The sequence below is a fragment of the Rhipicephalus sanguineus genome, chromosome 5, assembly GCF_013339695.2.
Source record: "Rhipicephalus sanguineus isolate Rsan-2018 chromosome 5, BIME_Rsan_1.4, whole genome shotgun sequence".
NCBI lineage: Eukaryota > Metazoa > Arthropoda > Arachnida > Ixodida > Ixodidae > Rhipicephalus > Rhipicephalus sanguineus.
Window position 1 is genome coordinate 202,919,543 of NC_051180.1, and position 26,660 is coordinate 202,946,202.

General features: G+C 47.7%; 1 protein-coding gene across 1 annotated transcript in view; it reads left to right on the forward strand.

Moving 5' to 3' along the window:
- LOC119395186 (NGFI-A-binding protein homolog) overlaps positions 1-26,660 on the forward strand; it is a 1,247,109-nt gene that overhangs the window by 767,146 nt on the left and 453,303 nt on the right. The window lies entirely within an intron of this gene.

Below are 26,660 nucleotides of genomic sequence, written 5' to 3' on the forward strand. Positions count from 1 at the left end.
CATGAAACGCGATTGCTCTCCCGCTGTGATTCGCATGCGCGAGTGCGGCTACCGTGTAAATTTAGCAGACTGAGGAGTGCGGCGCGGGCAAGTGGCGGCACCCCGTGGCAAGAAGCGCATCTCATCCGGCTATCGGCCAATAAGCATGCTATATCTCTTGTGGGAATCGAGCGCGCCCTTCCCTTTGGCGCCTCGTTCCCCAGCTAGCGCGCGTGTTGGCCCCGCGCGGCTCGAGCGCCGGGGAACCGCCGTTAATCGGCGGTATGGCGGCAGCGCAGGCCTCTTTGTCTGGTGCAAGCCATGCGTCAGCTTCCCGGCGCGCGGGCACGCGTCCGGGCATGCCTCGCCATGCTCACATGCTCACGCCACCAAGCTAGCTTACGTCACTGCGCAACGCCGTTCCTCATTGGCCGCCAGTGACAACCCCCTTCCCCCTTGAGCTCGTTTCTGTCTGGCGCGGGCTTGCCCGCGTCAGATGCTCTCAGGCCTTGACGAGAGGTTGACGCGCTGCTCTAGCAGGCGGCTTCTCGTTCGTGTGCTCGACTGCTGCCCTTTGTGTGATAGTCGTAGCGCCGTAGGCAAGCGTACTTGCTCGGTCTTGCGGAGTTCCCTATACGGCCTGCAAGCCCGTGAGTGTCGCACTGTGCTGCATCTTGGGTTAATAAACCCGTTGTTGTTGTTACCCTGCCTCGTGCGTGGTTTCTGCGCCGTGTCGGAGAAAACGACGGACCCGGCGCAGCGTCGTCGCACGCAGCGGCAGTGGAGAACGTCGCGTCCCTACACGGTCGCGCTCGTAGGTAAGCCTAGTGCAAACCTATCTCTGCACTCTTGAGACGTAAACTGGCAGATCCGCGACGTCAATGTGCAGACGCCCCGCCCACCGACGAGAGTGAGAACCGGCCTCTGTTTGAAAAGAGGGCGCCTGAGGAAATGGCAACTTCGCGCTCCGCTTGTGGCCTTTACGCCGCGCGCACGACTGTAATATTTTGCAGAGCAGTTCATAGCCGTGTCAGCTTTCCGCGGGATGTGTTTTTTCAACAAGCCCAAGGGATGCTTCATGACCCCTTTAACAAAGGAAATAACAGTCTCATCTCCATAGCATGCTTAGAGCGCAGCACCTCGTCTCGACCTACTAGACAGAGCGATTACTGGGAGGTTCCTCGATGCCGAACAAACTATGGTCTCCAAATGCTGAAACAATCACTCCCCCACATACTAAATAAATACAATTTTTCAATGGAGCGATTGCGCCTTCTTTCGCGACAGGATATGTCCAATCTTTTTTTACCTACATGACGCCGGAGAAAAAAAAACGGGAAAACTTGGCACAAATTTTGGCAGTTCCAAAGATTTCTTTTTATCCTTTGCTTATTTCTATTTTTCCTATTTCTTGAAAGACTGCAATCCTGTCTACATTTCTTTAAAAAAAATTGTATGTAGTGATATTTCTTATAGTGCCTTCTTAAACTATGTATTTGTGTCTGTCTAGTTGTTTAGGTGAATTCATGAATGCTGTCACTTTTTCTGCCTTGTATTTCTCGGATGTGGGGCTAGTCAAGCTGCGTTTGTATGGCAGCTTTTTTCCCTCATTCCACACCACACATTGTATCTTTGTTTCAAGGATGTCTGCGAAAATGTAAAAAAAAAACTGTAAGACTGTGGTGAAATAAACTTCAAACTTCAATAAAGACATATGTACTCTAACGTGAGGGCTGACGTGACGCCGCAGCAAAGTTACCTTTTAAACGCCAGTGTTGTCGACGTGCCTGGTAAGCCCACGATGTGCACACAGCTACTACACGTCAATCTACCTCGTAACGCTTGGCTCAAAGCCATAAAATACAGCATAATAGTACTCGCTGACTGCTTCGCATGGAACCGATTCCCACAACGCGTGGGATCTGACGAATTTTTTTATGCTACATGTGGCTGATGAAGACGAAGAATTATGGCTGAGCACTTTGCAGTGGGTGGGAAGTATTAAACCACGAACTCGTTGCGCAATTAGAACTGTGGGATTACTGGTCGTTATTTTAGGCTTCTGCCACGTTATATTACACATGTTAACGCGATTCGTTGCGCGACATGACGCCTGCATAGGGTCTTTTTGCCAACGAGTTTCAAGTACCAACATTGCTTCATCAGCTGTAAAGACGCCTTACTCTTTTGGGACGTTCTACAAAGGGCTTTTTAAAAACAACTCGACTTTAATTCTTATAGCATACGTTATCTCGTGCCAAACAAAAAATATTCTATGCGTGTGGAAATGCTCTTACTAATGGGTATGCACAGTTTATGGAAACCTCGCATGTTAGACAGGCATGCGGAACGCATGGTATCATCGCGGTTGCATTTCACTAAAATGGCTCTTCAGCAAAAAGACTTTTATCAACAATTAGAGTTTCACGAAATGTGCTGCTTTAATACCCTTTTAGGACACAGAGTTATTTTACACTTATTTCTGTTTAAAGCTTGTCGTATGCTTGTAGAGGCCGCCTTGAGTATTTTGTTCGCTATGTATGCTAATTACGCACATTTGTAATAAATACCACGAAAGAAATAAAAAAAAAGCGCCAGCGTGGCTCTACGGTTGAAAACTCGACTGCCAAGCGGACGGCCCATGTTGAAATCCCATTCAGCCCTGGGTATTTTTTTTCTCATTTTATTTTTTCATGTCTATCGGTTACGCCACCGAGGGCGACAACGCTCAACGCAGGAACGGGCGCCGAAGAGCAGCACTCTAAATGCCCCGCGCATTGCATAGAACGTAGTGGACTGGAAATCCGCTAACGCAGCTCTAGAAGTCAGTTTTTCTATGATATGAATATTATCACAAACATAATTCTGCCCATATTGTTCGATAAAGTTGTATTACAATGTGCTTCCACTATTTCACCTTGGCAACTAGATTAGCGGCGCTATAGTTCCTGAATGTATTGCGCTTATGTAAGCTCAGCTGTGCGGCCGTCGCGCAAGTGGTGTAAATATAGCGGATTGCGCGACAAAGCGGGGTCTCCCGGAGGTGCGGCGATGACGTGGCCGGCGTGACTGCGCCGCCCATTCGCCAGGCTCTCTTCATATACGGCTGTGGTTCGTTAGACTTTCGCTATTACGGGGCGCAGAAAACGCCGCCCCCCCCCTCGCTTTTTTTTTTGTTCTCGCTTAACACGAACAATATTATGTTCATACTTCCTTAAATCCAAAACAATATTACTATGTGCCGCAAATTTCGCGCGCTATTTTACTAGGGCGCCCACTGTATTCAATTCGTGCATATTTGTCTTCGCCGGCCCTCGGCGCAGTACACAAGTGGAGGCGCATGTAGAAGGCTGCGCCGCTGGCTCAGCCTTCGTTACAATCGTCGCGGCCAGCTGCAATGGTGTACGCACCGCACAGCGCCTCGTTTACAACCTCTAATCAGATTAGGCGATATGCGGTGCGACGCTTTTGCCAACGAGACAAAAAAAAAATTCACATTTTCAATTTCAAAATAAGCTAACGTTCGAAATATGTGTTACCTCTTGCTGCACAAAATACACTTATTTATTCGCAGTTCCTTATAGGCTGCCCATAGGAGCGTAGTGTAAATGGAGCAATATATTTGTTGACACATGCAGGAATACAGTATATATTATCGCGACATGGCTGGACCGCTCCCAGCATGCAAAGCTTCAACTGTGTAATATTAGTGAAGCTTGGTTCTAACACGCTTATTTTCTAAGGATCTTATTGCTATGCATAATCTAGTGGTTATGGCGCTCGACTGCTGACGCGAAGGTAGCAGGATCGCATCCTGGCCGCGGCGGCTTCATTTTCGATGGAGGCGAAAACGTTTGAGGCCCGTGTACTTAGAATTAGGAGCACGTTAAAGAACCCCAGGTGGTCGAAATTTCCGGAGCGCTCCACTGCGGCGTCCCTCATAACCATATCGTGGTACTTTAAACCCCAGATATTATTATTATAATATTATTAATATTATTATTATTATAGTCCCGCACCATGGCTCCTAGTCGGGATGCATGCTTGCTATGCTCCTGCCCGTTTTTCGGTAAGCAGCAGTTTTTCCGCTGTGAAAGTTGCTCTAAACGTGTTCATGCGAAGTGTGTAACCTGGCCTGATGAAGAGCTGCAACTTCTGAAGTCTGGATCGTGCTCATTTTGCTGCAATTTATGTGATCTGAGCCGTGCTGCTGGTAAGCCTAGCGAAGACAACTCGGCGGCGTGCAGCGATGAGGATTGCAGCTCTCAAACCGGTTCCCTCTCCACGCGGACCTCGAGCTGGGCCCCAGGCTGTATTACTACGTCCGTTCGTTCCTGACCGGAAGGAAAGCGAAGCTGCGATTTGGCGACTTTGTCTCCGACGAAGTGCTCCTGGGCCCACGGGGTACGCCGCAAGGCTCTGTCATTTCGCCCACTCTCTTCAACATCTGCATGGTCGGACTCTCGAGGAAGCTGGCCCAAGTCGAAGGTATCAAACACACTATCTACGCCGATGACATCACGATCTGGTCCACCGGCGGTAGTGAAGGGCAAGTAGAAAGTGCCATGCAAGAGGCCGTAGACGTCACGGAACAGTACCTGCTACCCACCGGACTAAGGTGCTCCCCGACCAAATCCGAGCTGCTGCTTTACAGAAAGGAAAAGGGGGCAGACCCAAGGGCTGGAAGCCGGTCTCCGAAAGTGACATTCACCTGTTCACTCGGAGCGGCGACCCGATACCCAGGGTCGACATGATCAGAGTCCTAGGTATGTTCATCGAATCGCGGGGCGGTAACGGTACTGCGTTGCGCAAGATCATCGCAAAAACCGATAACGCGTTTCGCCTCGTTCGAAGGGTCACGAACAGACGTCGAGGCCTCAAGGAGGACAACCTGCTTCGGCTCATCAACGCCTTTGTGCTGTGTCACTTCACCTACACGGTGGCCATGCACAACTGGCTCAGAGCAGAGCGGGACAAGCTGAATACCCTCATTAGAAAAATCGTCAAGCGAGCACTCGGGCTGCCCGTCAGAACGCACACCGAGGACCTCCTCCGGCTCGGCATACACAACACCATGGAGGAAATTGCCGAGGCTCAGGAACGGGCCCAGCTAACTCGGCTGTCCACCACGCCGGCCGGTAGGCGGATTCTAGAGGAGATCGGACTCGCCCCCACCAAGAACTTGGCTAGCAACACCCAAATCCCCAGAGAAATAAGGGAGAAGCTTGTCGTCGCTCCGCTCCCCGCAATGTCCATCCTGTGCACAACGCAGGTTGTCGCAAGGCAAGAGCTTCAAAGATACTAAAGCAAATGGCCAATGACAAGACTGAAGCAAGCTTCGTGGACGCCGCCGCGCGCACCGAGACGGCAAGGCTTTTGCGGTTTCCATCGTGGACACGCTGGGCAAAGTCATCAACTGTGCCTCAATTCGAACGACGGACCCCGAGGTGGCCGAGCAAGTGGCCATTGCACTCGCCATGCAAGACGGTCGGAGAGACAACGTGTATAGCGATTCGAAAGCGGCCGTCAGGGCATTCCAAAAAGGTCGGGTTGCCCGGCAGGTAGTTGAAATTCTGAAAGGCTGCAAAAACAGTGACAGCTCCACACACTCCATCTTTTGGTTCCCTGCCCACGTCGGGCCGATCGAAGGGGTTCCTCTGAACCTCAACGAGTCTGCCCACGAGGCTGCGCGTGGCTTTACCGACCGCGCTGCCCTCGGATCGGGCGACTTTCCCCCCGGACACAGGGACGCTCCTAGCACGCACAATGAAATTACACAATTCTTTTACTTACAGAGAAGGGTCTTCCCGCCGCCTCATTCCAAGCTAAGCAGGCCGCAGGCAGTCACGCTCAGACTCCTGCAAACTAACTCCTACCCAAATCCGGCGTCCCTTAATAGCATATATCCGGAAATTTACTCGAATAGTTCTTGCGCAGCCTGTGGCGAGGCTGCTACTCTATCTCACATGCTCTGGGAGTGCGGGTCGTTGGGCCCGAAGTTCACCAAGGAAGAGTGGGACGCGCTCCTACGAAGTCCCGTCTATGAGGACCAAATCCTGGCCGTCCAGCGCGCCCGTGATCGGGCCGGCAGGCTAGACCTGTCGGTCCCGTCGTGGGATTAGCCGGGTGCGCGATTATTCGCGTTTTGCTGGACCAAATAAACGTTTATTCACTCACTCACTCACTCTCCACGTGCGCCCCTCCGGGTGGCGATCTCACCAGGCTGCGCCGCCTACTCCTCGACGCGTTGGAGGGAATCTCGTTCCTCAGCGACGAGGTATCCCAACTACGCGAAGAAAATCAGCGCCTCCGTAAGGATCATTCCCGCGGGGTTGAACAACAAGCCCGTGTGGTCGCCTCCCTTCGTGCAGAGGTCCGTTTCCTGCGTGAGGAGCTGACGCGCCGCACAGCCGGAGTGGCAGTGAAGGCACCTGTGATCCCCCCAGCGCATGTGATCGTTGACCGATCAGTGACTTCCGAGCAACATGCCTGCTCTGAACAACCTCTCTCCAAAACTCTTTCATCTTCGAATTCGCCGCCAGCTGACATAGTCACATCCGAGCGTGGCAGTGTGATGCCTGCGACAGCCTCTTCTGCAGCGGTAACTGAGGGTGTTAGAAAGAAGAAACCCGCCTCATTTGGAGCTATGACAACATCGAATATATCTGTAGCTCAACGGCCACAACGGCCACAGCGGCCAAGGGCCATTTTTGTTACGAAGCTGAGTCCGGACACCACTACTGCTGACATCAAAAAACATATTGCTTCATTGGATCTGTCTCCCATTTCCTGCCGGCGACTTCAAACCAAATTTCAGTCCTATTCTTCGTTCTATATCGAAGTTGACGAGGAAACACTACAACGCCTGAATGACCCTTCGATGTGGCCCATCGGATGCCTCTTCAAGCCATTTCGTGGGGAGCTGCGCGATGACATGCTTCATCTCTCTGAGCTAGTGACTGGAATCGAAAGTGCCGTGTAACGTAGACATATTCTACCAAAATGCTCGTGGTCTACGTACCAAGACACGCGAGTTTTTCTCTAATGTTCTTTCCTCTTCTTTTCCTATTATTGCTATTTCTGAAACATGGCTAGGCAGTGAAATTCCCTCATGTGACTTTTTTCCCCCGACCTACACCACCTTCCGCAGTGACCGAGATTTCAGTGAAACCAAACAGAAAGGCGGTGGCGTGCTGATTGCCATTGACAATTCACTGAAATCTGTTAGACGGAAAGACATAGAAACTATCGAAGAATCCATTTGGCTAGAAACCAACCTTGAGCGCAGTGAAAAATTGTTGATTGGATGTTTCTATTTACCGCCCAGCATGTCCCCTGCCTCGTTTCATGATGTAATGTCTTCCATTGACCTTGTGGTATCTTCTCATAGTGGGCACAGAATTACTGCTCTTGGGGATTTCAATGCACCTGGAATTGACTGGAGCACGCTTACCTTTTCTCATTACAATCATTTCACAGAGAAAAAGTGGAGCTTGCTCTTGGACTTTCTGGCGTTTAATTCCCTACTGCAACATAACTCAGTCGTCAATTCCAGTGGCAACGTCTTAGACCTGTGTGTGTCAAACGATCAACCCCTTGAAGTTTCCCGCTCCGACATCTTTCTTCTACGTCCTGACAAATTCCACCCACCACTTAACGTAAGATTATCCGCATCAGCCGAAACAACGAGCTTCAGCAGTTACGTAAACAAATCTGCAAGATTTGCCTTCAAGCGAGGTGATTACACGGGCCTCTATCATCACTTGTCCACCGCTGAGTGGTCACAGGTTACTGACAAACCAAATGTTGATGACAAGGTTGATCGGTTTACGGAGCTTGTACTGAGCAGCATGCGTAATTTTATTCCTCAATATACACCTAAACAACGTAAATATCCCCACTGGTTCTCATCTGAACTTATCAGTGCACTGAAGCACAAAGATCACGCACAGGAAATCTAAATGTTCTCCATCCAGCGAGTGGAAGGAAGAGTTCAGCTTCTTTCGAACTCTCTCTAAACGCCTATATAAACGGGATCATAGTTCGTATATTGAATTCTTAGAAAAAAGCGCTTCTGACAGGCCAGCTGAGTTTTGGAAGTATGTACGTAAACGGTCCAGCAAAAGCGGAGAGTCTTTCAGACTACTGGACTCAAATGGGGCAGAAGTGCATGCCGTCGCTGACTGTTTTGCCACGCATTTCTCATCTGTTTATAAGGCCTCAGACTCTAGCACTGATATCAGACAACAGGCCAAGGCCGTTAGCTCATCCAGTGCTTTGTCGCTGGATGAAAATCTTATCAGCGAATACATTAAGCGCTTAAATCCATCCTTATCATGTGGCCCAGATGGCATCCCCTCCGCCATACTAGAAGCTTATGGTTGTGTATTTCTCCCAGTACTGACTACGATATTTAATAACGGCCTGGACACTTCCACATTTCCTAGCATGTGGAAAACTGCTCGTGTTTTCCCAGTATTTAAGTCGGGCTCTAAAACAGATATTTCTAATTATCGCCCGATTTCTCTACTATGTGCCACATCAAAGATCTTCGAACTGGCTCTTCACAAAATATTGTCTTTTAGTGTGAAAAACTCATTGATTACAAATCAACATGGTTTTCTTGCTGGCCGCTCAACTACCACAAATCTTGCTAGTTTCATGACGCAGATCTCCACACCTATTTCTCAGAGTGGACAGGTTGACGTAATTTACTGTGACCTGAGCAAGGCTTTTGACGTAGTCAGCCACACACTGATTATGGTTAAACTTGCGCACTTTGACGTTGACTTGTCGATTGGGAATCTCTTGCACAGCTATCTGCTCAATAGATCTTGTTATGTTGCCGTAAATGGCCAAACCTCTTCTGTGTATAAAGTGACTAGTGGGGTCCCTCAAGGGTTGGTATTAGGCCCACTCCTATTTTTAGTTTACGTTAATGAAGTTTCTTTTGCCATTCGTAATTCTTCTTTCCTCTTGTATGCCGATGATATCAAGATATTTAAGGAAATTCATTCAGTTAACGACTGTCGCTTGCTGCAGTAAGATTTGTGTTCCTTTGCCGAATGGTGCGACGGCAATAACCTTTCTCTGAATACCTCAACGACAAAATTCATGTCTATAACTCGCAAAACATCTAGCGTGTCATTTCAATACTCTGTCAATTCTGTGCCGTTATGCAAGGTTTATGAAATCAGTAGGGGTGTGCGAATATTCGAAAGTTTCGAATATTCGTCGAATATTACAATCGAAATATTCGTATTCGATTCGAAAATCGTGTATTCGAAAAGTTTCGAATATTCGAAAAATTCGAATATGCGATTCGATTATCATGCATAAAATAACTCGTCTTCCACATTTCTGCTGCGTTCGTATAGCTAAACACGTTACCGAGAGGAGCGATAAACATCGTATAAGCACACGGAGGCACGATATCTGCCTGCGACGAGCGCCCCAATACGTATGATTTATTGCTGGTGCATCTCCGACGTGCAGCGCTGTTGGCGATAATGTAACCGTACATTTTCAATATTATGCGGTCGTAACGTGCCGCACTACCACTCGTTCACTATGCGGGACCACTTCTGAAGAAAGACAGTGACCCACGTGACTGGTGGTGGACTGTAGGCACCTTCAGATACCCCAGTCTGGCAAAGCTTTGCCCCGTGTAACTGCCTACACCAGCCACTTCTGTTCCAAGCGAGCGTGCCTTTTCAGTGGCAGGGGGGGGGTTGTCTCTGTTAGAAGGGAGCGCCTGCTGCCTGATTATGTGGAGCAACTCATATTTCTTCATGATAACATCTAGTCATTACTTTCATTGTGCCGTGATATTTGCTTGTGTTGTGGTGTGCTTTGTGCTAGCCTGGACATTGTGTTCTGGAGATAGCACTGTGTGTTGTGTTGCCAGTCCGGCTGTTAATGTTTTTTTTTTTTTTCAAATAGCTACATGTTAAATAAAATATTGTTACTGTGGAGGCATTTTTCCGTTGATATTCGATATTCGATTCGATATTCGAAGGTGAATATTCGTATTCGATTCGTATTCGAAAAATTTGATATTCGCACACCCCTAGAAATCAGTGATCTTGGTGTTGTTGTTGACAGCGCGTTAAACTTTTCTTCTCACGTTAAGCGTGCTGCTATGCGGGGCTTTCGTTCTCTCGGATGCGTTTGTAGAATATCTCGAGAATTCAGGTCTCCCATGGCCCTACACAAATTGTACACGGCAATATGTCTTCCACAACTTGAGTATGCGTCCGCGATATGGAATGGCATTGCTCAATCCAGCGGTAACACCATTGAACGAGTCCAGAAAAAATTCCTCAGCATATATAACCATCGCTTTGCTAAAAATGACTCTGGATCTCGTTCATATACTGCTGAATCATTATCACTGCCATCACTTCACTGCCGACGAAATCGTTCTGATCTCTTATTTTTTTACAAGCTAGTCCACGGTATCATATCCTGCCCTGTACTTCTCAATTGTGTTAATTTTCGAATTCCGCGTAAGTTAACCAGAGAGAACAGACCGTTTCATGCACCCGCATGCTTCTTCCAACACTCTACCGTTCACAGAATACAAAGTCTTTATAATATTAATTTTCTTGATCTTGACGTTTTTCATAGTCCACAATCATTGTTTTTATCTGAGCTTTGCACTGTTTTGACATAGTATGGCACAATGTACAAAGTATTCCCTTCTCCGTCTTCACGCATAGTTGTATATGTGCAATCTAATTTTTTATTCCCCTTCAATATTTCTCATATTGTCTTATTTTACTCCTCCCCTTTTGTGTTCATTTCTCTTTGTCTACGTGTTTTCGCTCTTTTTTATTTCTGCAGGCTGTCTGTATTGTATTGTTCATTTTTATTGTTTTTTTTTGCGTGCGCCTGCACAAAGACCTCACGGTTGTTCCTGGGCACGTTAAATAAATGATTGATTATTATTATTATTATTATTATTATTATTATTATTATTATTATTATTATTATTATTATTATTATTATTATTATTATTATTATTATTATTATTATTATTATTGCTATGCAGGGCTTTGTCACAGCAAACTTTCGGGTACACCTCTTTAGCACGTACCATCAATATCGAGCATACGGCCTTAGGCTTGCACTCATGGCTGTCAGACACTGAACATTAGATGTCTTAGCAGGCCCATTGCAACAGTTATTTACGAAGCCCTCCGTCGAAGCAAAAAAACTGATCCGCCATGTGAAACTCTGATTTGTGCCAACGGCGAAATTTCGTGCAGTGCTTCTTTCCAGCGTCACAAGACGCGGCCGCTTGGAAATCTTATATCACGCGTATTGTTCCAGCTTCACGAATGCGAGGACCACGTAGCTGGACGAGTTGGCGCCTTTGCACCCGGAGAGCCAGCGCAGATCAAGAGTGTAGTAGAACAGGGCAGTGCTGTTGAAGTGAAGCCCAAACAGGGTCAATCCACCTGCGGGGCTGCGATCGGTAGTCTGCAGTCTGTCGTCGTCTAAGAGTTGCGCGCGGCTCCGCCAAAGTGGTGCAGGGGTAGAATGCCCGCTTCCCATTCTGAAGGCCCGGGTTTGAATCGCAGCTGTAGATGGTGGGTCTTTATTCTTAGTGTCACCTTTTACAGCCGCGTTGCTTTTCCTTTCTTTCCTAAAACTAGCTTCTGTTGCTACGTGTTGCTCCAAATAAGTAATGTAAAATGTAAAATCTCGTTTCGAGTCTCATATTCGCGGATATCTCGGAACCATATTTTAGGGGTTTTTTTAATCCCGGGCGGTGGCGCTGCAAATAACTGCGCTCACTGTCAAATTTCTTCTATATTACTTCACACTTTGCGTTACTTTTTGAACCAACACGTAGCAACTGAAGCTAGTTTTAAGCAACAAAGGAAAACCAATAAAGCTATAAAAGGTGACACTAAGAATAAAAAAATTCGGCAGATCCCACGTACCGTGGGTATCGATTTTATGCGAAGCATGCGCGGGATGGTGACAGTGGCATAATTTTTCATGTTGAGCGGAAGTTTACGGAATGACGCTAGAGCAATGTGGAAGTGGTATAAGGACACTCATATATGCTGAAGAGTCGCATATGTATTATATAACCAGTTGTTTACAGTTGCGTAACGATGCCAACAGCAAGATGGGTGTTACCAACACCAGGCGCTGTAAGCTGATATGTAGTGCTTATATTCTTCAGTACTGGATAGCGCGAATCTGAACAGCACGAAAAAATCACAGCATATCCACGGGGTGAATGATGATGAGTCGGGCGAATCTCCGGAGGGAATCATCGGTAAACCGTGGAACTCTTCCGTGAAATTCGCCCAGTACATCATATAAAGAGTGTGAAACACCGCGGTGATGTTATTATCGAACCAAAGCCGATCACACACGTCACAAAAGTGGCCAAACGAATGAGCGAGAAATTCGCGCTCGAACCGCGCGTCGGCTCCTTGAATGTGAGACCCAGTGATGCTACCGAGGACTTCTGATTTGGAGCAATTTTTGGAGCAGCAAAATTTCTGTTTTGGAGCACTTTGGAGCAGCAAAATTTTCATCTTGGAGCACTTTGGAGCAGTGAATTTTGCATCCTGGAGTGCAATACAGAAGCATATTGCATTAACATTCAAGCACCTGAGTATTATGGGGCTCTTATGAAGGCTAGAAATATTTCGATTCATTGCAAATCTCATGGAAAAAAATCATCCCAGGAGCATAGGCGTGCGCACGGGAGGGGGGGAGGGGCAAAATCAGCCCCGTACATTGACCCTTGCGATAGCAATTATATGGACACTCTCGGCGTATTTTTGCCGTCGCCGTAATTTTCCGTATGAAGTCCAAATTAATAACATCACCACGCGCATTCTAGCCGCGGGTAAAAGCTCGCGAGCGCTGGCGACGAACGCGGCTGAAGCGGAGATTAAACTAGCCGGCCGTCTGTCTCCGCCGCACGGACAGCGCATGAGATAACATCTTCCCGCGTGCGGGCCTGCCGTCGATTGCTCATCAAACAGAGAGGAAACGCCCCGCCAGTTTTTCGTAAGGAGCATGAAGGGACGCCAGGGGAGCTGAAGGGGGGGGGGCGCATCGTTCGAAGGGCGCAGTCGCTTGCGCGCGCGCTATCTCGAGGCATCAGGAGACGGCTCGTAAACTTGCTGTGCTCTCAACGCTTACTTCGCGTTTAGAGAACTCAGAGCAAGAAAACGCTTCGGTTCCTGGAGGGACCATATTCCCTTAAACCAGCGTTTTGTTGAGTTACGCGAGATCGGATCCAAAAGAGTTAGCTGCTAGTCTTACTTCGTTTCACAATACAGTTTTTTTGGTATCGCATTCATTGCTTCGCTCTTAAGCGAAACTGAGTTTTTTTAACCGTTAGCTATTGACCCCCGAAAGCGAGGGGCGGACGTGTAACATGGCGTAGCCGCTTCACTGTGGGCCGTCAGCGACGGGCCCGCTACTGAGAGCTGCGCATTTGCCGCTGCTCCGACCAGGAGATATGATTTTACTAATGAGATGACATTTTAAAAAAAGCAAGCAAAACATTCGAATTGGAACCCTAGCACGTGAGCTCGAAACGGCAGGGCCTTTTAGGGGGTACTTACCGCAGAGTGATTAGAAACTCGGACGTGCTGGCGGAAGGAATTACGAAAAAGCTGTTCTGGATGAAGATCCATGGATAAAGTATATCTGAGGAAAAGTGTCAACGCGTTTCCACCGTTCGCGTGCTCCCATAAACGCGAAGCAAAGGAAAATTCGATATTGTCCCATATATCTACTGCGAGCGATCCCAGATTTCATTCCGCGATGTCCGGAAACAGAAGCGACAGACATTAGCGAGTTTTAGTATAGCGGGAAACGCTTACGTTAGCGTTAGCGTGCGCCTCAACGCTAACGCTAAAACGGAACGCGCTGCGTGTCAACTGGTGGTCTTTTAGTACAGCGGAAGACATTCCCGCTAACGCTAACGCGAGCACATACGGCACATACGGCGCCATCTAGACATAAAAACACTAAATGCACTGTAGAATCCACAAAAACGCCACCAAGTCGAGCTGATCCAAAGTCACCACTGTTGCGTCTCCATGTCGCGTTTGCAGAAGTGTTGAGTTCTGACACATTGGTTTCTGTCGACATGCCGCGTTCGAGAATTCTTCAAGACCCCTACTACCTGGCCTTTTTAAGCTGGGACGCATCACGCGTCACATTCATGCACTGCCGCGAAAGGCATGAAGGCAAGCGACGCCGGACATTTATCTGCTTGACTTGTGGCCGTATCTTGGAAAGAGGCGACTAAAGACAGCGTCGCCATCTCTGCGCTGCTACAGAAAACATGAGCGAACCTTGCAAACAAATCTTGCTAAGCCTTCTGAAGCGCAAATCCACTTTGTATCTCAAAAACGGAGCTATTTTATCGGCGGTACACGGTTGGCGAAGCCTCATTACTCAAATCTAAATCAAATACGAACATTATTAGGGAATGAATAAGTTTAATAATGCACGACGACGCCTAGAAAGATTCGAAGTGGACGACTCTCGCTTAACAGGCACCGCCATCTTGCCCTACGTACGGGATCTCTTGCGTGCGTTAGCGTTGAACGCTATATTCCAGAAATAGCGTTCGTACGTAAGAGCTCGGGCTACGTTTACGTTCTGCTCATGCGCAGTTAGGAGCACGCAACGCTAACGCTAACGCTAAATCCTTGCGTTCGCTGTTATCCGCTATACTAAAACTCGCTATTTTAGCGGCACTCATGTAGTTATTACTGAACATTGCTTTCCTTACGTGCCGTGCGACGCTTGAATCGAGCTATCAGCAGCGTTTCTGGAACAGACGACGACCGCCGATGAATCGCGTCGCACTTTCTCGCTACCGATAGGCCTAGACGTCACGAGCCTCTGCGGAGAGCGCGTTTTGCTGTCGAGCCGACTTGCAGAACAGAAGCTACTCTGCACCGTGCATGGCATCGTGGCTTACTCGGAACGCACGCGCGAGCGCTATTTATTCAGCTGATTAATTCTTGGTCCATGATTGCGACTTTATTGGCAGCCCCAAGATCGAGCTGCACATGTTCTGACGCGCCGGCGGTGCGATTGCCGGTGATAGACGCCCCCAAACCCGAGACTTTGGCGCAGTTTGGCGCAAATTTCGTCGATATTATCAGGATGGCGCAGTAAATACAATTTGGCGCACTTTGGCGCAGTTGGCGCAGGAGTGGAATCACTGGAGACCGCTGGCGCCGCTTCAAGGTCTCCCAGGCGCCGCGCTCGCTTCGCCACCACTTCTCGGGCTCGCCTTTCGGGGTCCGCTGCTCGGAGTGCGCGTTGCGCCGCGGCGTCATTGGCGCGCACCGTCGCGGGATCCGCCAGGCGCCGCGCTCGCTTCGCCGCCGCTTCTCGGGCTCGCCTTTCGGGGTCCGCTGCTCGGAGTGCACGTTGCGCCGCGGCGTCATTGGCGCGCACCGTCGCGGGATCCGCCAGGCGCCGCGCTCGCTTCGCCGCCACTTCTCGGGCTCGCCTTTCGGGGTCCGCTGCCCGGAGTGCACGTTGCGCCGCGGCGTCATTGGCGCGCACCGTCGCGGGATCCGCCAGGCGCCGCGCTCGCTTCGCCGCCGCTTCTCGGGCTCGCCTTTCGGAGTCCGCTGCTCGGAGTGCACGTTGCGCCGCGGCGTCATTGGCGCGCACAATCGCGGGATCCGCCAGGCGCCGCGCTCGCTTCGCCGCCACTTCTCGGGCTCGCCTTTCGGGGTCCGCTGCTCGGAGTGCACGTTGCGCCGCGGCGTCATTGGCGCGCACCGTCGCGGGATCCGCCAGGCGCCGCGCTCGCTTCGCCGCCGCTTCTCGGGCTCGCCTTTCGGGGTCCGCTGCTCGGAGTGCACGTTGCGCCGCGGCGTCATTGGCGCGCACAATCGCGGGATCCGCCAGGCGCCGCGCTCACTTCGCCGCCGCTTCTCTGGCTCGCCTTTCGGGGTCCGCTGCTCGGAGTGCACGTTGCGCCACGGCGTCATAGGCGCGCACCGTCGCGGGACGCCGCGCTCGCTTCGCCGCCGCTTCTCGGGCTTGCACCGCGGGATCCTGGCGACGAGCACGAGCCGCCGCTCCGCTTCGTCCATGCCCCACCAACGATCCAACACGTACGGCGACGATCCAGGAGACAGAGACACTGTCACGTGACACTGTCACGACAGTGTCACGTGTCGTGAGAAGTGATGGTAATGCGCATGTGTGAGAAGCCTTGTGCGGCAATGTGATTTCCAATAAAGCACAGTTGAAAGTCCAGCGTTCGTCCGTGTGTAACGCGTTCTTCTTGTGTGCGTGTTTTCAGTGTTTTCGCTGGTACCCCTTTGTCAAGTCATAATGCACCAACTGGCCCAACAGCTAGCGCTAATGCATCTAGAATATCATCACTCGACTGCAGTTTGTATGTACTTTTATGAGACAGCGCCATCTATTATACTGTTCGGGAGATACTGCCGGTTACGCCTGACGCCGGACAAGGTTAGACTAAGAGGAGCTTCGCCCCTAAAAAGAAACACGAATGCACAGGACAGGCGTTACTCGCAACTAAGCTTCATTCAGGAAAGTTCCACTGGATATACACACAGCCGAGTGGCACGCGCAGGCGCACTGCACCTACGTTACAGTCACAGATGCAGCTATGACAGTTGCGTTACGGTTGTTATGCTTATACTTGTCCGTTATGACAGAGAATGCACGGGCGTTTCACGAACCCGTGTGTATGTGTAGAAGGGGTCCTTGACAGTTCCTGAACAAGGTCATCATCACCGTGATCAGTGAGCACCAGCAGCTAAGCCGGAGTTGTTTATCGGATCCGTTCGTGATCGCGGTTACGAGGAGTCTAAGTGTAGTGAAGTGCAAGGACAAGCCAACTACCTTGTCGTTGTACCTTCAGCACTGCGACAAGTCGACCAGAAGTTTTGCCGGCCATCAGTGAAGAGCCGAAGGCTGACCACGTTGGTTTTCCCCGCACGCTTTCGAGAATACAAGAAAAGTACTACTGGCCACGCTTTGCCGCCAAAGCCGCTCGTTATGTGAGGACATGCCGGCACTCTCAGGATAGCACTGCAGCGATGTGGTGTTTCTGCCGGGGTTTTTCTAGAAATTCTTTCCATGTATTTAAAATCGACGCTGGTAGGTTTGAAGGAAGGCGTTTATGTGCAGAAATCAGGGGTATGTACTCGTTAAAAGGTTGCTCCGGTTCTTAGTGATTTATACCTTATACCTTATCATTAAGGTTTTCGTTATGTGGACGATTACTTGATTTTTTGTAGTGGTGAGGGCTTTGAAAAACGCGTTAACCTAAGTCAGCGAAAAATTTGAATTAAATGGAGGAGGGTTGAACTTTAATAAAGAGGTGCCTCAGAATAATGGAATACAATTTCTAGACATTTCCTTAATGTTTCAGAAGAACCACGTTTGCTGGCAGTATTCTCCTAGGTCTTCGAAACCACTGTTAAATTTTTGTCGAAGCACTCGAAGGTTGTAAAACACGGTATCGCCATGTCTTGCCTTAAGTCAGCCCTCACGAAGTCGTGTGAGCACAAAATGAGTGAAAGCTTTAACGCACAGGTTACGTGCCATTTAGATGTAGGTTATCCTCGTGATGCAGTGGCCACTGTCGCTGAATGTTTAAAGAAGTACATTATGTTAAGTCCGAACATGGTTGCAGAAAGCGAAAGGAAGAAACGTGTCGTAGGTATACCGTACATTCATTGCGTATCTCACAGGCTAAAGAAAGTAGGAAGTAGATACAGCGTTAATGTTGTTTTCACGGCTGTCAATAAGCTAGTTAAGATTTGTGCCGCTGTGCAGAGCCAGAATGAGCGAGTAAAAGACAATAAGCTGACGAATTCGTTATATATATATATATATATATATATATATATATATATATATAGATAGATAGATCATCATCATCAGCCTGTCTACGCCCACTGCAGGGCAAAGGCCTCTCCCATGTTCCGCCAATCAACCCGGTCCTGTGCTTTCTGCTGCCACGTAATACCTGCAAACTTCTTAATCTCATCTACCCACCTAATTTTCTGTCTCCCCCTCACGCGTTTGCCATCTCTTGGAATCCAGTCAGTTACCCTTAATGACCACCGGTTATCCTGCCGACGTGCTACGTGCCTGGCCCATATCCATTTCTTCTTCTTGATTTCAACTATGATGTCCTTAACCCCCGTTTGTTCCCTGACCCACTCTGCTCTCTTCCTGTCTCTTAAGGTTACACCTATCATTTTCCTTTCCATCGCTCGCTGCGTCGTCCCTCAATTTAAGTTGAACCCTCTTTGTAAGTCTCCAGGTTTCTGCTCCGTAGGTAAGTACCGGTAAGATGCAGCTGTTATATACCTTCCTCTTGAGGGATAGTGGTAGATTACCATTCATGATTTGATAATGCTTGCCGAATGAGCCCCAACCCATCCTTATTCTTCTAGTTATTTCACTCTCATGGTTCGGCTCCGCGGTTACTACCTGTCCTAAGTAGACGTACTCCTTTACAACTTCCAGTGTCTCTCCACCTATCGCAAAGCGCTCTTCTCTGCCAAGATTGTTCCACATTACTTTAGTTTTATGCATATTAATTTTCAGACCTACTCTTCTACTTTCCGTATCCAGTTCAGTAATCATGAGCTGCAATTCGTCTCCCGCGTTACTCATCAATGCAATGTCATCAGCGGAATCAAGGCATCGACGAAGCCTATTTAAACATAATGGAAGAAATCTACAGCGGATCCACAGCCACTATAGTCCTCCATAAAGAAAGCGACAGAATCCCAATAAAGAAGGGCGTACGGCAGGGAGACACGATCTCTCCAATGTTATTCACCGCGTGTTTACAGGAGGTTTTCAGGGCCCTAGATTGGGAAGAGTTAGGGATAAGAGTTAATGGAGAGTATCTCAGTAACCTATATATATATATATATATATATATATATATATATATATATATATATATATATATATATATATATATATATATATATATATAATATATATATATATATATATATAATATATATATATATATATATATATATAAACAATGAAGTGCTAACAAAGGACCCGGAAGTAAAAGTTCAAAAAATCAAGCACGTAGGAAAAATTCTTCTGTAAAGGACTGACGTTTCGGCCGCGGGACCGGCCTTCGTCGGAGTGATGCGAACATGCGACGGTACCGCACTATATAATGCGCAGTAACGTATCATAGCGCTGTTAATGGCTGACAAGCGGTTGTTAAAAGCACGGGGGGAAACAGTGCGCGTGATAGGACAAGAAACACGAGAATAAACGCGTGCGCACTTGCGCCAAGACAAAACGAATAAAAGAGTAAAAAATGATTAACACTGAGTAAAAATGATGAAGCCACATAACGTGTGTGTCACCGGTACAAACATCAATAGCACGTCATAGGTACAACTGCGAGCAAGTTATCGATAAACATAAACGCGGGTGTAACATCTTGTCATGATCCGACAAAGCTCAAACAGGGAACTAATCTATCTGCGTGAAAGCATAGCGGCAATAATAGCGGGGGTAGTCAAGAGTGTTTAGGAAACTAAATGGGTAAAAATGAAAGTTTGCCGGCGCTTTCACTCATACCACAAGTGGCCGGTTTAAACTTATAGATTAAATACGATTCTCGAACCTCTCTTTCGTGGTGGGAACGGAAACCAGGTTGAAGGATTGTAGCTGTAATATTATCAAATGAGTGGCCCTGAATGTGCACGTGTTTTGAGAGCGGAAGGTTAGGAATGGTGGCAGCATGACACGTGTGGTTGTTGAACCGATATCTGAAGGGCGTTTCGGTTTGTCCAATGTACTGTAATTTGCAGACGGAACATTCGAGCAAATAGATGCAATTGTAAGTGTCACACGTAGAATTTCCTTTAATTTTATAGAAGAAATCAGAAGCAGTGCTTTTAGCAATGTGTGACGTCGTCATATGCGCGCAAACCTTGCATCGTGGTTTTTTGCAAGGTCGACAACCGAAATTATCGGGAACCCTTGTTTTAGATGAAGTTAGGATGTCATGCAGATTGCGAGACCGTCTGAAGACTACTCGAGGTGGCAATGGAAAGATTACTTTAAGATGAGCACTCTGCGCTAGTATGTTGAAATGTTTTTTGAGATTTGAGGAAACGTTTGGCACCGATGCTGAGTGTGTTAGAACTAGATTACTTTGTGCCTGAACGGATGGTTGCTTTTTAGCGCTAAACAAATCCTTGCGATTCAGTGCATCGGCTCTTTTGACGGCATCCTCAACAATGCGGGGTGGGTATTGCTGCTGGATCAAAGATTCGCGGAGTTGTACGCAGTTTGCATAAAAGTCTGACTGCTCAGAGCAAATTCTCTTAAAGCGGAGCGCCTGACTGTACGGTATACAGGTTTTCCAATGTTTTACATGCGAACTTTTAAAGTGAAGATAACGGTGCCTGTCTGTAGGTTTCCTGTAAAGCCTAGTGGTTAGTTTGTTGTCAGAGATGCTAACTGTGACGTCCAGAAAGTTAGCGGTAGAACGAGAGTATTCATGCGAAAACGAAATAGATTGGTGAACAGTGTTGAAATCAGCTATAAAGATAAAAGTTCATTTTCACCATGGGGCCAGATCAAAAAAATGTCATCTATAAATCGCTTATAATAAAGAGGCTTTAACGCGCGATTTCTTAAAAAGTCATTTTCCAGAACAGACATGAAAAGGCTAGCGTAATTAGGTCCAATGCGAGTGCCCATTGATGTTCCACTTACTTGAAGGTAGTGGGAGCCATCAAATTCAAAATTATTAAGCTGCAAGAATAATTTCAATAAGGTAGCTAATGTATCACTTCCAATGGGCTTTTCATCAGACAGTTCTTCGTACGCTTGAATTACTGCCTTGATGCCATCGCTATGGGGTATATTGGTATACAGTGAAACCACATCTAATGTCACGAGCACGGAATTATCTGGTATCACGAGTTCATCAATATCCAACAAAAAATGATTTGTGTCTTTGAGATAGGACGAGAATTTATATGGAAGGCTACTGATTATTACATCAACGTAGCGGGAAAGTTGCTCCGTAACAGTGCCAATGCCCGAAACAATGGGGCGTCCACGACAGTTTTCTTTATGTATTTTGGGCAGCAAGTAGAACCTGCCAGGGACGGGACTGAGCGGGACGAGGGAGCGTACTGCCTTGTCGCCTAATTGATTATCTTTTACGAGATCGTTGACGGTATCTTGGACAACTGCTTTAAACTCTTCAGTGGGATCATAGTCTAAGTGCTTATAAAAAATCGGATTGTTAAGCTGTCTATGGGCTTCGCTTATATAATCCGCTTTATTCATAATAACAACGGCACCACCTTTGTCGACTGGCTTTATCACGATATCACTGCGTTTAGCCAGTGATGAAATAGCTTTCCTTTCCTCAAATGAAATGTTTGATTTAAATGGTTTTTGCTTTTCGTAGGCTTTAAGCACGTCGCGTTGGACTGCTTCAATATACATGTCTAGATAGTTATCACGTTGGGCCGGAGGGGTCCGACGGTTGTTGGTAAACACAACTGGCTGCATGTCGCTAGTGGACGGACGGTCATGGAAATATTCTCGTAGGCGCATGTTGCGTGAAAAATTCTCTAAATCCTTAGCCAATTGAAAATCGTCATATCCACCAGTTGCAGGACAAAAAGTGAGGCCCCGTGACAAGACGCGGAGTTCGTCCCTGTTTAGACTTACATGCGAAAGGTTCACTACGTTGGTGGACGGCGGCTGGCAAACTTTCATTTTTACCCATTTAGTTTCCTAAACACTCTTGACTACCCCCGCTATTATTGCCGCTATGCTTTCACGCAGATAGATTAGTTCCCTGTTTGAGCTTTGTCGGATCATGACAAGATGTTACACCCGCGTTTATGTTTATCGATAACTTGCTCGCAGTTGTACCTATGACGTGCTATTGAGGTTTGTGCCGGTGACACACACGTTATGTGGCTTCATCATTTTTACTCAGTGTTAATCATTTTTTACTCTTTTATTCGTTTTGTCTTGGCGCAAGTGCGCACGCGTTTATTCTCGTGTTTCTTGTCCTATCACGCGCACTGTTTCCCCACGTGCTTTTAACAACCGCTTGTCAGCCATTAACAGCGCTATGATACGTTACTGCGCATTATATAGTGCGGTACCGTCGCATGTTCGCATCACTCCGACGAAGGCCGGTCCCGCGGCCGAAACGTCAGTCCTTTACAGAAGAATTTTTCCTACGTGCTTGATTTTTTTGAACTATATATATATATATATATATATTATATATATATATATATATATATATATCTATATATATATATATATATAATATATAATATATATATATATATATATATATATATATATATATATATATATATATATACATATATATAAAACTGTGAAGAAATCGGGCAGTCGGAACTACATTACCGCATCGCGATGTGCTCATGACGTGAGCAACATAAAAAGAGTGCCAGTGCGGACAACTGAGCACCACCGGATGTCGACATTCTGCTAAAACAAACACAAATGACGGTGAACAATTATGGACAGCCCCGTCGACAAAAAAAAACGCATCGCCCGAAACATGAGCTTTAAGCAACACGCGAATCTTCGCTTGGAATGAACGCATAAAGTGAGTCGTGAAACACAACAGCGGAAGAGCAGCCGAGAGCTCAGGAAGCGGGCAACCCAAATGTTCGAGAACATAAAGTTAAAACAATATCCACCAGGACGCCGTCAGACGGGCTCTGTGGAAGACGAGTTGGAGACAAGCTAAGAGGCAGAAAAAATAGCAGGTATCACGAAACTGTGCATAGATAAGAAATAGACGCACAGCCGACAAGCCCCAGCAAAATGAACCGGGCAAGGATAGATCGGGCATCGATCGCCCAGGCATTCAGACAGAAAGAAGCTAGCAAAAGTTCTTGTGCGACGGCTTACGTGAGCAAGCAAAAATCGCGAGAAAAAAAAGAAACGAGCCAGACAGACCGAAGATAATAGCACAGCACGAGAACGAAGCAAAGCGCGCAAAAGTCCAGCGCAAATACAAAGTCCGCTGAAAAAGAAAGCGAGAGGAAAACGCTGGAGACCAATTTTGCGCCATTGGACATCAGAAAGAAAGCAGACAACTGCCGAAGCAGAATAGTCTTGCCCAGAAAAACGCAACAAAACAAAAGAGGAAAACGAGGCGAAAAGAAGCGCAGAATGAGGCGGCTTCAGAGGGGAAAACGAGAGAAAAGAGTCCGGGCTGCCATATAAATTTAGATTAGATTTTTCTCTCTCCCAAGCTTTTATGGCCTCCATGGAAAACAACACACAGCTTTCAGGTTTCAGAAAGTCACAAAGAATATGACACAGCCGATATTTTAAAGAATCCCAGAAGGAAAGGCTGTGTTGGCAAAAAGCGAAGCAGCGAGTGGGATCTTTGTCGCTTTTTTCTTTTCTTGCGAAGCCTGAAAGATAAAGAAAAAATTAGGCAATGAAAAATGACTTGCTTGGCGAGCTTGCTTTCCTTGCCAGTGAATTTTCGCGCAGGATAAACGCAGCCTACGCTTTCGCCTGACTTGTTGTCAGCGTGGACTACATCTGAAAAATTGCAATCAATATGCGCAGTGCATGACAGTTTTCTCAAATAACGTCTTGAATTCGGCTGGTTGGTACATACTGCATTTTGAACGAAGAAACAGCGCTAGAACACGACGAAGACGAGAGGACACAAATACCACTTTCTGATCTCCGATAATCATAACAAAGAAGACGATTCACAACGTGTTGCAAATATTTATGACGGATTTCTTTCTGAAATGAAGCAGCTAAACTTGACAATTGAATTGCCCACTAACAATAGTTTCAAATTTCTAGACATGCAAATAGATTTCAGCCATGACCATGTGTGCTGGCGGTACGAAACCCGTTCGCTAAAAGGTATACTTCCTTACACGTCTTCACATTCTAAATTAGTAAAACGTGGCGTCGCAAAATCTTGTTTGTTGGCAGCGCTTTCATGGTCTTGCTACCGCCCAGTGAACGCCAGTTTTCAAGTGCAATTGCAGAGGCTACCTAAAGCAAGTTTTCCTTTGACCTCGCTTTCTAAGGTTCCTGAGCAAATGATGGCAACATTAATATTAGGGGTGTGCGAATATCAAATTTTTCGAATACGAATCGAATACGAATATCCCCCTTCTAATATGGAATCGAATATCGAATATCAAAGGAAAAATGCCTCCACAGTAACAATATTTTATTTAACATGTAGCTATATGAAAAAAAACATTAACAGCCTGACTGGCAACAAAACATAGAGTGCTATCTCCAGAACACAATGTCCAGGCTAGCACAATGCACATCACAACGCAATGAAAGTAATGACCAGATGTTATCATGAAGAAATATGAGTAGCTCCACATGATCAGGCAGCAGGCGCTCCCTTCTGACAGAGACAACCCCCCCCCCCCTGCCAATGAAAAGGCACGCTCGCTTGGAACACAAGTGGCTGGTATAGGGAAGTACATGGGGCAATGCTTTGCCAGACTGGGGTATTTGAAGGTGCCTACAGTCCGCCACCAGTCACATGGGTCACTGTCTTTCTTCAGAAGTGGTCCCGCATAGTGAACGAGTGGTAGTGCGGCACGTTACGGCCACATAATATTGAAAATGTACGGTTACATGATCGCCAACAGCGCTGCACGTCGGAGATGCACCAGCAATAAATCATACGTATTGGGGCGCTCGTCGCAGGCAGATATCATGGCTTCGTGTACTTACGATGTGTATCGCTCCTCTCGGCAACGTTTTTAGCTATACGAACGCAGCAGAAATGTGGACAACGAGTAATTTTATGCATAATAATCGAATCGCATATTCGAATTTATCGAATATTCGAAGTTATCGAATATTCGAAACTTATCGAATACACGATTTTCGAATCGAATACGAATATTTCGAATGTAATATTCGACGAATATTCCAAACTTTCGAATATTCGCACACCCCTATTTAATGTCACCAAGAAGCCAAAAGAAAAGAGGACCCTCATAGAAGTAGTCTGGTGATGCCATACGTTCATGAAGTGTCACACAACCTAAATTAAGTGGCACAAAAATCTGGAGTTAAGATAGCCTTCGGCGCCCGTCATAAGCTATGCAGCCCCTGCAAGAGGATTAATGGTGAACAAGTAAGAGTTCTTTGCAAAAAAAATTGCAGTGGCTTAGCTCGGCTATGCCAGGATATACGTAGCGTTAGGAAAGGTTCAGCTGATTATTCTGAGCTTTCCAGATGTCCGCAGCACGTTTAGCGTTCCTCTGTTCATTCTTCTTAGGCTGAAGCGCTAATTGCCAGGCAACCACTTCGGGATCCGATGACATAAGCTTCTCGGCTCTTCTGCGCCGTTGAGCAGCATTTGCGCTCTCCTTCTCCATGGCGTTACCCACCTGCAAACGCCAGTCAGAGGCGCTATCATGCTGCACCAGCGCACTGTCAGACGGCGACTGCACAGCGAAGGCGAATACACCATCTCCCGCTAAAGGGGACCATGAGTAGATGCGAAGCCGGAGCACTTGCACGATTAGGGAGGCGTTACAAAGTACACAGGACACAGTGTTGCCTTTCAGGTTGTTCAGCCCACATGCTAGCTTTAAGGGGCCTACAATAAAAAATTACACCATCTCCCGCTAAAGGGGACCATGAGGCGATGCGAAGCCGGAGCACTTGCACGATCGCGTTCCGTTGGCGTTCGTTGGGCATGCTACCGACCTGGCGTCGTGGAACGCGAAGAGCGACGCTACGCGCGTCGTATCTTCCATATAGCCTGACCGTTAATTCTCACAGGCCGAGCGGGGAACGCGGTCGACAGGCGGGCGAGAGGGGGCAGCGTAGGAGAGGAGAGAGAAGAGGAGGGGACGCGCATGCGCTCGAGCTCATCGCGGCGTTGCGCAGGAGAGAATTTCGGCATGTCTAGCCCGCGTTTCAAAGGAAGAGTGGAAAGGGGGAGGGGAGAGGCGAAGCGGAGAGGGGAAGGGAGAAGGTGAGTGGAGATGGGAAATGGGAGAGGGTAGACGACAGGGGGGAATGGTGAGGGGAGTGGAGAGGAGGTCTGTGGAGAGGGTATGCGCATGCGCAGTAAGGGTGGTCACGCTGCACACCACCACCGGATTGAGCTCCGCCTTAAGATACTTCGCATCTAATAGCTGCGCGCCGCCATGGCTACGACGTCACCCCTCTCGAGTGCGCAGAGCAGCAGCGGCGAGTCGCGCGCGCATGCGCAGCACGGCTCATGATGACCCCCGCGAAACCTGCTCTGGCTAGGCAAGTGTAGCTAACGCTACAAAAAGCACGCGCAACAATTCGTTGAATGCCGAGGGCAGGTTGTTTATAAGATCCCCCTCGCTTGCGGACGGTGATACATCGGCGAAACCGGCCGATGTATCAATGAGAGGTTACGTGAACATGCGTACTCGCTAAAAGGGTCCGTGAGCAGTCATCTGGTAGATCCCTGTAGGAAATGTGATAGCGAACCAGTTTTTAAAGATTGTGACCCAGTCGAAAAATCCACCAGGCCGTGTCTGGCGTATTTTTCCCGTTTCCACCAGAGCGGGAATTCAGACACGGTGTTCTGGCGGTGGTCCGGGTCTGGTGTTACGACGGTTTGG